Below are 8,646 nucleotides of genomic sequence, written 5' to 3' on the forward strand. Positions count from 1 at the left end.
CGCCAAAGTTTCTTTCCTTTGAGAAACCCAGACATAGCTTGTGCCCATAAGACATAGTTAGTTCCGTCAAGAACAACGGAAATAGGATGATTAGAGGAGTCGAGGCGATCCATGAGGGCAAAATCGTACTTTTGAGGTAGAAGTGAAAAAATCCGAGGATACCAATGAATTCAGAAGGTCGAAATCAGTAGACTAGGAGTGAACTGACCAAAAAATAGGACCAAAAAGGTACTAAATTGGCTTGTCAAAGTGAGTGGAGGAGTCTGGTCAACAAATCCAGTCAAACAGGTGATGTCACAGGCGACAGGGCTGATGTCACAGGCGCGGCGCACGTTAGCAGAGAGGTGCGCGGCGCACGTTAGCAGAGGACAGCAGGCGGCGCACAAAAGCGCTAGGGCTGACGTCGGCTGACGTCAGAAACACGCGGCTCACGTTAGCAGAGGAGGCCGCGGCACACAGTAGCGCGGGACAGTGGAAGAGGCGCGTAGAGCGCGTCGGAGAACGGGGATGCGCGTGGCCTGAAGTTCTGGCGGCGCGTGGAACGTCGGCTGGGGATGAATTTGGTGGCGGTGGTTTCGTCGTGAGGAGACGAAGAGATTGGTGTGGTCCAATAAGGAAGACAGAGAAGGTCGAGATATGCACCAATCTGTCAAAATGTGAGGCAGACGAGAGACACAGCAGTCTGTGAAGAAAAAAATGTAGAGACTAGGCAACACACCTGTGCTCTGATACCATATTAGTTTGAGAGAGTGAGAGAAGATAGAGAGAAACAATGAAAATGAATGAATTGTTTCTATTATGTTGTGTATCTGTACAAAGAAATAGATGTCCTCTTTATAGAGAGGAGAGGCACTCATAAGATGCCAATTGGCACCGAAAGTATAAAGTAAATGGGGAACATCGAATTATGAAAGTTACAAGCAAATGGGGAACATCTAATTATGAAAGTTACATATCATTATTAAAGCTATCAACATATTAGTATAGACTATCATAATAATATACTAACAATCCCATTCCAGAGATTCCCATCATTCTTCTTCTCCACGAATGCGCTGAAGAGCAGGTGGTGCAGAAGCTTGCTCACCATCCTCATTCATGTGCAAAGAAATAGCCAATCTCCTTAACATGGGATAGTGCAGTATATAATTTGCTTGCTGAGATTCACAGACCATTATGCCCTTGTATATGCTCTTCAGTCTTGGTAGGTTTTGTAGATATAATTTTTTTAAATTTGGGAGTGTGATTGTGTTGCCATCATCTTCACAATGCCCCCCTCGATCACTCGTCTCTACTTCTACTATTATCTCCTCCACATTCTCGCACTCATACACTCGAAGTTCCTCAAGGTTTGGGAAGTTCTGCAACAACAGGGCAGGGAAAATACTCTCCATTTTCGGACATTCCCACAACTTCAATATCTTAAGGTTAAATGAAATGTTGTGTGGTGGAATAACTCTGTCAAAGAGTACCCTAAAATTGGGTAAATTCCAAAACTCTAATTCCTCAACCCTTGTTATCGGGATATGGTCTTCTGAAAAGCATGATGATGATGATGATGATGATGATGAAAAGAAGGATTCAAGCCCATCACACTCTTCGATTGAAAATTTTCTTAAACCTCTTGCATCCCTTAACGACTGAATATCTGTTAAGCTAATGTGATTGTCCCATCTTCTAATTCTCAAGTCCTCTATGTCGCGGGGGAGAACTACGGCATCTACTCCAGTACTTGAAAAATATATAGAGTTGTAGTTACAACTTACTTCCTCTTCAACAATTCCCACCTCAAGGTTGTTCCTTTCCAAACTTTTGCATTGCACAGATTTCACATACTTTGTAAACTCTTGCACATTGTGAAACTGAACCTTGAGATCTATTAATTGCTTCAAGCATAACAGCTCTTTTGCTGACAGTTTTGCTTTTGTACCCTAAATTCTAAGGTAAAGGAGTTGCATGAGTCTACATAACTTCCGGCAAGGAGACATACCTAGGATGTCATTCTCCGAGAGTTCAAGCTTTTTGAGATTAACCAATTCTTCTATACCTTGGGGTACTTCTTCAATCTGACTATGAGTTAGTTCAAAATGTTCCAATGCCTTTAGTTTCTCCAGTGACAACACATATTTTAGTTCATAACAATGACGTAGTAACAGTTGATGCAAATTCTCCAACATGGAGATGGAATTTGGCAGAGACTCTATGGCAGTGTCGAACAAATCCAACACCTTGAGACGAGGCATACGCATAAAGAAAGAACCTGGAATCTGAAGTGCTTTTGACCAATTGCGTTGAAATAGGAAGGTGGTGAGGTGAGGGCAAATGGGTGGTTCAGAAGGAAGTTCTTCAATATCGTTCCGCATTAAGGAAACCCTTTCAAGATCGTCAGACCAGTCTTTCTGTGGAGCACTTTTTAATCCCTCACCAACTCCGACCATGAATCGAGGACTAGTTGATGTTATTTTGAGAGCCATATCTCTTATCAAATCATGTATCTTCACAGATTTTTTCCATTCATCTTCTTCCAACAAGTAAGTATTAATGAGTTTATTCAATATAGTGTGACCTTTGCTGTACATTGATTCTCTATTGCCCATCTCACGTATTAGTCCCTCAGCAATCCAATACTCTATCAATTCTTCCCTACCAATGCTACAGTCTTCTGGATACAATGCACAATACAAGAAGCAATGTTGTGCTTGTTCATCTTTTAGGCAACTATAACTAAATTTAAGCCGCTTAAATAGCCCTTTCTCTTTGTCCATAATCTGCTCTGCATTTCTCCACTCGTGAATTTCATTCACTCCTTTCATATTTCTAGCTACAGTAACAATTACAAGGGGCAGACGCGCACATTTTTTGGCAACTCTTTCTACAGTTTCTTTCACTTGTGGATCAAGCACTGTCTAATGTTCTTTAACATTTCTCATAAACAGATTCAGTGTTTCAGCTTCCGTGATACACTCCACTTCAACATTTACGCATTCCATCTGTCTAGACACTTCTAACGATCGCGTAGTTAACACTAGTTTACATCCGTTATCTCTGGTTGGTTCTGGAATACCCACCTCCTCCAGAGGAAATGCTTTCCAAAGATCATCTAAGATGAGCACATACCTCTTTTTTTGGGAAAGCATGTTATGTATTTCTGATGCTGTACGTAATTTATCCTCATAATCGGAAAGACCAAGATTCAGTTTACATCCGTTATCTCTGGTTGGTTCTGGAATACCCACCTCCTCCAGAGGAAATGCTTTCCAAAGATCGTCTAAGATGAGCACATACCTCTTTTTTTGGGAAAGCATGTTATGTATTTCTGATGCTGTACGTAATTTATCCTCATAATCGGAAAGACCAAGATTCAGTTTCTTAGCTATCTGCCTTTGTAGATTTTTTATCTTAAATGCTTTAGATACTGTAACCCAAATAACATCATTAAAGGTACAAGTTTCAACCCAAAATTGATTATTGATGTGTTTCATGATGGTTGTTTTGCCAACTCCCCCCCTTCCCCGAACACCGATTTTTCTAACCGCATCATCCATCAAGAAATTCCAAATTTTCTCCTTGTTCCTTACACTTGTGGTTTCAGCCAAAGATTCCGCTGCTGGTATGGCGTGTCCACAAGTTGGATCATCAATTAGCAAACCATAACAAAATCCACCATTTTCATGCAGTTTTTCCACCTCTTTAATCGTCTTCACTACACGTTTTCCCAACTCTGCTCGTTTGAAGGCATTCTTCAATCCTCGTACTTCTGGCTCTTGTCTTTCCAAAGTCTGGACATCATCTGTTATCCTTCGCACATCTTCTTGCGAAAGTTTAACTTCAACCCTTCATCTTTTCCTTGACCGCTGCTCTGCATAATTCACTTCTTCATTTATGTCATTGTTTTGGCCATTCAATTGCTCTGTCTTCCTTTTGAGAGTTTCCATGTTAGTATCAAGGTTATTGTGATATTCAATCCATGGTCCAGTTAAATCACACAAATTGTTCCCAATTTCAATGGCTGAACGAATGTTTTCCATGGTGTGGCCTATTCCTGCACATACGGAAGAGGATTGTAGTTAACAGGAAAAATTCTAAAGAAAACTTCAATATTGATTCTAATGGCTGTTAGAAAGCAATTTCAATTTTGATTTACAAAAGCAAGAGAAAGAAAAACATGCTAATTTATGCAAACTGATTTCACATTCACGTCCAAATAATAGAAAGTCAGTCTTTGAATTACTGACAAAATAGTGACTGTGCTAAATAAATAGCTAGTAACAATGAACCAACATTTATGGTGTTCAATAATTTCTATTATGACATTGATTGTAAATTAGCGGATGATTTGAAACACAAACAAGAATAAGATCTATATCAAAGTTTATCTGCCCAAGCTCGACCCAAGTTAGGTGCGAATTGATCGAGTTGCCCAAGTTGCACGTAAATTTAAGGTTTTTTTTTAATTGTTATTATTAAAAGTGCAATTAAGTTAATTAATTTATAGAAATTCAACTTCGTTTTTATTTTTTTATTAAATCATAAATAACATCAAAATAAATAATTCATATAATGCGAGAGATAAAAAAAAATAAAAAATTTGAAGAACCGATGTGATGTCTTTACAATTTCTTGGCCAAACTCTAACACTCTTTTAACATCTTTTCCAAAAAAAAAAAAAAAAATGATGACCAAACTTCAAATAATAGAAAAAGAAAAGCAAGAACTATTCCATTACCAAATTAACACTTAACATGTTGTTAAGGACAGGAAGGTAGATGTCTTGCTACTGCAAGAAACTAAAAGAAGTACTGTGGATGAATTTTTTGTGAAAACCATTTGGCCATATGAGGAGATGGATTTTTTGGGGGTGGATCCAGAAGGCAGTGCTGGTGGTCTTTTGTGCATTTGGAGACCAGATGTCTTCCAGCTTAAAGATTGCTGTTGCAGTAGGAATTTCATCCTAATATCAGGTACAACTTGTTTTTCTTTTGACTGTGTTGTAGTTAATATTTATGCCCCTAATGAGGTCCGGAGAAGGAGTCAATTATGGGATGCTCTGGTGGGTGTGTACCCTCATTTTTCAAACCCATGGTGTGTGGGTGGGGACTTTAATGAGATCAGGTTCATGAGTGAGAGGTCAGGGTGTTCAAGAAGAGAGAGAGGAATGAAAGATTTTAATGAGTTTATAGACAAATTGGAATTCTCTGATCTGCCTATGCTAGGTAGACAGTTTACTTGGTGTAATGCTCTAGATGGTAAAAGATGGAGTAGGATAGACAGATTTCTGATGGATTCAAGATGGCTGGAGAAGTTTTCCTTCAAACAGTGGGGCCTTCCTAGAACCATTTCAGATCACTGCCCAATTTTGCTGAAGGAGGATGATAGGGACTGGGGGCCTAAACCTTTCAGGTTCTTAAATCCCTGGTTGTCACATCCTTCCTTCTTGCCTGAAGTTCAACAAATCTGGGGGAACAGTCATGTTTCAGGTTGGGCAGGGTTTAAACTTCTGAGTAAACTAAGAATCTTAAGATCTCATTTAAAGGTGTGGAACAAGGGGGTGTTTGGTAACATAGACTCTCAATTAAAAGTAGCCGAAGAGGAATTGCATGAATGGGACTTGAAGGCAGAAACCAGGCCTTTGACCGATGAAGAGCTTCGAAGTAGTAGAGAAGCTAGAAGTTTGGTATGGAATCTTAGTAGAAATAAGGAGAGTCTATGGCACCAAAAGTCCAGAATGCTTTGGGCTCGAAATGGCGATAAAAACACCAGATTTTTCCATATCATGGCCAGCAGGAGACAAAGAAAGAATTTGTTAGACTCAGTCTGTGTGGAAGGGGTGAATCTTGAGGACCCTATTCTAATCAAACAAGCTGTGACCAGGCACTTTAGGCATCAGTTTTCAGAGGATTGGGTTGTTAGGCCGAAGTTATCAGGTCCTTTTGATGTAATAAGCTCCGAGGCTGCAGCTAATCTGGAAGCATTATTCTCTGAGGATGAGATTTGGGCAGCTATTAAAGATTGTGATGGGAACAAGGCCCCTGGGCCAGATGGATTTAATCTCGCATGCATTCAGAGGTGTTGGTCTACTATGAAAAGTGAAATAATTCAATTCTTTCAGGAATTCCACTCAAATGCAAAATTATCAAGCGGGATTAATAGTTCTTTCATTGTGCTCATTCCTAAGAAGGATAGTCCTGTAGGTTTGGGAGATTATAGGCCTATTAGCTTGGTTAGCTCTATTTACAAGATCTTGGCCAAGGTTCTATCTAGTAGATTAAAGCAGGTGCTCCCAACTGTGATCAGCGAGGTGCAGTCAGCTTTTCTTAGTGGTAGACATATTGTTGATGGTGTATTGATAGCCAATGAAGTTGTAGATGGGTGGAGAAGTGCTAAGAAGAAAGGCATTATACTGAAGTTAGATTTTGAGAAAGCTTATGACTCCTTAAATTGGGAGTTCTTATTGTCAATGTTGGGCAACTTCGGCTTTGGTGCAAGATGGATTAGGTGGATGAAAACTTGTATTTCAACAGCTAAGGTGTCTATATTGGTCAATGGCTCACCTACTGAGGAATTCCAACCTCAGAAGGGTTTAAGGCAAGGGGACCCTTTAGCCCCTTTTTTGTTCATCGTGGCAGCTGAAGGTCTCAATCTGTTATTCAAAAGGGCAGCAGAGAAGGGCTTGTTTAAAGGTGCTGTCGTAGGCTCTGATCAGTTAGGTATTTCACACTTGCAATTCGCAGACGACACTATTATTTTTTGTGAAGGTGGTAAGGATGAAATTTTGAACATAAAGAGGGTGTTGAGGTGCTTTGAGGTGATATCTGGTTTAAAGATCAACTATCACAAGAGTGTGGTGTGTGGGGTGGGCTACCAGGTTGACCAATCCATGGAGTTTGCTAAGATCCTGAATTGCTTTTCTAAGAAGCTGCCATTTAATTTCCTAGGCTTGCCTTTAGGGTCCAATCCCAGCAGGAAGAGCACTTGGGCCCCAGTTGTGGCTAAATTTCATAAGAAACTTTCATCTTGGAAGAGAAAATTATTATCCTTTGCCGGTAGATTAACTCTGATTAAATCAGCCCTATCCAATTTGCCGATCTATTTCCTGTCTCTTTTCAAAATGCCTAGAGGGGTTGTAAAGATTATCTCTAAACTGCAGGCCAATTTTCTGTGGGGGGGATCTGCAACCAGCAGAAAAGTGCACCTAGTGAAGTGGAAAGAGGTTACCAAGTGCAAGAGTCAAGGAGGCTTGGGAGTGAGGGATTTAGGAGAGGTAAATGAGTGCCTCCTCTTGAAATGGTGGTGGAGGTTCGGTAGGGAAGACAAGGCTCTGTGGAAATCCGTGGTGTGCTCTAGGTATGGTAGGATCGGAGGGGGTTGGACCCCCCTGGTAAATCAATCAGGTAGAACTTCAATTGTGTGGAAGGACATCTCACAGCTTCCTATAGTCAACCAGCAGCTGGGTGCCTTTTTTTCTGATCAGGTCAAAATTATCATTGGCAATGGGAGGAGAATCAACTTCTGGCATGACACTTGGTTGGGTAGTAGAGCCTTGAAAGCTGAATTCCCCAGATTATTTAGTTTATCAACAGAGAAGGAGGAGTCTCTGCAGCAAATTAGTGCTAAGAAGAGCACCCTAGGGGGGTGGCAGCTTCAGTTTAGAAGGAATTTATTAGCTTGGGAAGAGGAGGAGGTTCAGAGGCTGCTAGGGTCGTTGGTTCAATCCCCTTCTCTGAGATCTGATATTGAGGATTCCTGCTCCTGGGCAGCAGAGAAATCAGGGCAATTTACAGTTGCATCCGTGTGGAGGTGGAGGGCCGCAGCTAGAGGCCTTGGTATGGGTGTTCCTCCGGGGGTGTGGGTAAGCTTTGCTCCTCCAAAAATGCAGTTCCTTTGTTGGTTAGCTTGGCGTGGCAGGGTAAAAACAACTTCCTTCCTTCAAAGAATAGGGGCTATTGGCACGAATGCTAACATTCTCTGTGTTCTCTATAAAACTGAGGTGGAAACTGTTGATCATGTTCTGCTGTTATGCCCTCTAGTGTGGAAGTGTTAGTCTACTATGGTTGACTGGTGGGATCAGGTTTGGGCCACACCAGGATCAGTAGTAGACCTGCTACATTGGTGGGCTGGAGGTAGGTTCAAAGGCTGGATACTCAAAGCGTGGCAGATTATCCCTGCTGTTGTGTTATGGTCTGTCTGGAAGCTGAGGAATGACTGTGTGTTCAAGGGTGCTCTCCCCAACATTCAAGAATTGTGCGAGAAAATTAAGGTGAAGATAGCCTTGTGGATCAAATGTCATGCGGTGGTGAACTATTCAGTCTATGACATTGTGGCCAACCTGCATCAGATCAGGTTGGCCCTTTGAATGGGTTCGTGATGATTGCTAGTTCAAATCTGCTGGTTTTGGGATTGCTTCTTGGTTGCTCTTGCATTGGTTTGTGGTGAATTGCTGGGTGAAGATCTGCAATGGTGAATTCTGGTTCTGCCCGGTATCAATTGCAGCGGGCTGGTTTTCTGCTTTTGTTTTTGCTGTCGGTTTGTTTCTGCTCTGCTGGTCTGTTTTTGCTGTTAGCAACTTTGTTTTTCTTCTTTTTCTTGGGTTTGGCTCCTCGCCAAACTCCTCTTCCTCCCCCCTTTGTTGATGTTATCTCCCTTCTT

The 8,646-nt window shown here is 41.3% G+C and overlaps 1 pseudogene; it reads right to left on the minus strand.

The window, feature by feature from the left end:
* Positions 1-1,031: 1,031 nt before the first annotated feature.
* Positions 1,032-4,028, minus strand: LOC145813649 (putative disease resistance protein At1g61300; annotated as a pseudogene).
* Positions 4,029-8,646: the final 4,618 nt, after the last annotated feature.

This window comes from Camellia sinensis, chromosome 2, assembly GCF_055761805.1.
Source record: "Camellia sinensis isolate YWXY chromosome 2, ASM5576180v1, whole genome shotgun sequence".
Taxonomy (NCBI): domain Eukaryota; kingdom Viridiplantae; phylum Streptophyta; class Magnoliopsida; order Ericales; family Theaceae; genus Camellia; species Camellia sinensis.